This window comes from Papaver somniferum, chromosome 5 (assembly GCF_003573695.1).
Source record: "Papaver somniferum cultivar HN1 chromosome 5, ASM357369v1, whole genome shotgun sequence".
Classification (NCBI taxonomy): Eukaryota; Viridiplantae; Streptophyta; class Magnoliopsida; order Ranunculales; family Papaveraceae; genus Papaver; species Papaver somniferum.
In genome coordinates this window covers 130,882,640-130,885,831 of record NC_039362.1, presented here as the reverse complement: position 1 = coordinate 130,885,831, position 3,192 = coordinate 130,882,640, and the positions used below count along the sequence as shown (strand labels likewise).

The 3,192-nt window shown below is 38.6% G+C and overlaps 1 pseudogene; it reads left to right on the top strand.

Moving 5' to 3' along the window:
- The first annotated feature begins 2,873 nt into the window (after window positions 1-2,873).
- LOC113284792 lies at window positions 2,874-2,973 on the top strand (annotated as a pseudogene).
- The last annotated feature ends 219 nt before the right edge of the window (window positions 2,974-3,192 follow it).

The window sequence follows — 3,192 nt, the reverse complement described above, 5'->3', positions numbered from 1 at the left end:
CCTCAACTCCTACAACCAAAATGCTTCCATCCACTTAGATTAGTTAGTGCGATCCTTAATACATAAATTTCTAGGCTCTGGAGTTTATTAATGCAACTAAAAAGTTTTCCCATACCCCCAAACTTAAATCTAACATTGTCCTCAATGTTCTAAAGATGAAATTAAAAGCATGAACAAGGAGAAACTGTTACCATTGAAGCAAAAGAGTTAAGGAAAGATATTACCGTGTTGCATGAGATTGGGTTACCTCCCAAGAAGTGCTAAGTTTAAAGTCTTCAGCCAGACATCAAGTTTCATAAAATGGCTAGTTACCTTTCAAATCATATATCAGTAGTCGAAATAACTGTGGGTCATCAAAACCAAATAAAACTGCCACTAATATGAAACAACTGCACAGGATCAGAAAAAATAACATAAGGAGCACAACCTCATTGAAAGTTTCTTGCAAGACAACTGGATTTATTTGGGGCGCCCAATTGGGCTTCATATGAGTGTCTTGAAAAACAGATTCATCCGAAAACGGGACTTTAATATCTGGATTTCCTCCTGAACAGTATCAGGAGGATCAGGGTTGAGGAGTCTGAATAGACTCAAGTGATACCTCATATGCACTAGGATCGAGTCCCAAGTTAGGGACTTCTACTAGGGACAATTGACGATCACTACCCCCAAACTTAGAATTTTGGGTGTCTCTAGATAGACTAGTCACAATATTCCTAATTTCTAGACCATCAGGTTTCTGAAAAAGGTCAATTGCTTTCTCTGAGTTATAATCAGGTGGTTCATCCTCTAAATTCTTTTGAGGTATACTAGCTGTAGGACTTATATGTTTCATATCCTGTATGGTCAACCCTAGAGTTTCCTTATTGTCTTGAAGCACGATTTCTGGCCTGCTGTCCTGATCGGATGCTATAATCACAGGCAAAGTCTTAGATGGCCCTAAGAATGCATTTAGGGTCCAACTTAGGAGGCTCTTCTAAACAAGGGATTAAGGTAGACTCAAAAGCTAGTAATGGTTCGAACCTAGCTTTCCATTTATCAGTATCTAACATAGGAATAGAATCCAACATAGCATTCACTTGTTCAATGTTGCTATCTTCGTCGAAATCCATGTTAAAGTGGGCTAGACAACTCTCTAATGGATCTTCCGATATGAGGTTTGGTAATGACTCCTGAATTAAGGTTCCTATCATGTTCACCTCTTCAATGCACGTGTCATCTAGCTCAGAATGTAGCTTATTGACATTAAAAATATTCAACTCAATAGTCATATTACCAAAAGATAGATTCATAATACCATTTCGACAATTTATGATCGCATTAGACGTAGCTAAAAATGGGCGACCTAAAATCACATGTATATGGTTCTCTGGGTCAGGGACAGGTTGGGTATCTAAGACCACGAAATCCACAGGATAAATAAACTTGTCGACCTCAATAAGAACATCTTCTATCACACCAAGAGGAATCTTGACAGACCTATCAGCTAACTGCAATGTTATCTTGGTAGGTTTCAATTCACCGAGCCCTAGCTTTAAGTACACATGGTATGAGAGTAAGTTCACACTGGCTCCTAAGTCAAGTAAATCTTTGTGTACCCTGTGTTTTACTATCATACAATCAATAGTAGGCGCACATGGGTCTTTATATTTAGGAGTTGTGGGGTTATGATGATCGAACTTACATGACTAGCTAAAAAGGATTTTTTAGGGACACTAAGCTTTCGCTTTCGCGTACACATATCCTTAAGAAACTTGGCATAAGCTGGAAGTTGCCTAATTGCTTCTAGTAACGGAAGGTTTATGGTAACTTTCATTAAAACCTCCATTATGTCATTAAAGTTGGATTCACTCTTTGTTGGTACTAATAGCTGTGGAAATTGGGCTCTAGGCATAAAATAGGGCCTCTCAGGAACCGAATTGACATCATCAGAAACTTTATCAGTCTCCTCAGCTATGGTTGGTCCTGAGGGGTGAACTACAGTATGCTCACTATCGGGCATGGTTACCTGATTGTCTACTACTCTACCACTCCTAAGGGTTCTAACAGCATTCAACTGATGTGATGATTTTGTACCTACTTCATGAAATCCTCTAGGATTTGGATTAGTCTGACTAGGGAACCTTCCGTTATCTCTCTCACTTAAGGTCTTAGCTATTTGACCGACTTGAAGTTCTAACTTAGCAAGAGTTTGAGAATTAGTTTGAAAGTTCTGCTTGGTTTCCTGTTGAAAACTAACTTGGCTCTTTACTAACGTGTCCTGGATCTGTGCTAACATATCCTGGCTCTTTCTTAATATACTAAGAAATTCCTCTAAGCTCGTTATTCTATTCTCTGAAGAATTCTGAAACTGACCTGAAGAGTTCTTATCTGAACCAAAACCTGGGGGAGCATTAGAATTACTAAACTGACCTTGACTCTGGCCCTTATACCACGAAAGGTTCAGATGGTTTCTCCAACCAGGATTATAGGTTTCTGAATATGGGTCAAATTTCTGACGGTTATCAAATCTAGTGTTATTATAGAGAGCATTGGCTTGCTCTTCATTATTCTGGCCTTCCCAAAAAATCTCTAATCTGCCAATAGTGTGACCCACTTCTAAAGCTTCTAACCTTTTCGCTATAGCAGCAATTTTGGCATCTGATTCAAAGTTTCCTTCTACCCTATTATTGTTTCCTCTGCCTAGAAGAACTGTTTTCTGGGGTCCCCTATTACTTTCCCATTGTTGGGTCTTTTCGGCGATTTCATGCAAATATGTCATCGCATCATCAACTGTTTGGTTTTCAAACCCACATGTACACATAGATTCTACTGTGGTTGTAGTGGGATAATCTAAACCCTCATAAAGGATCTGAACTAACCTAACCTTTTCTAAACCATGACGAGGACATTGGGCTAATAAATCATTGAACCTTTCCAAATACCTATACAAGGATTCTCCATCCTGTTGAGAAAATGTGTAGATTTGCGTCCTAATAGACGATGTTTTGTGCCTATGGAAAAACTTGTTCAAAAAGGCAGATGTAAGTTGTTCATATGTTTCAATTGACCCGGAAGCCAAACAATATAGCCACGATTTGGCTTTATCTTTCAAGAAAAAAGGGAAGAACCTGAGTTTCAAAGCATCATCATCAAGGTTTCTAATTTTTAGGGTACTACAAATTTCCTCAAAGTCCCTAACATGGAAATATG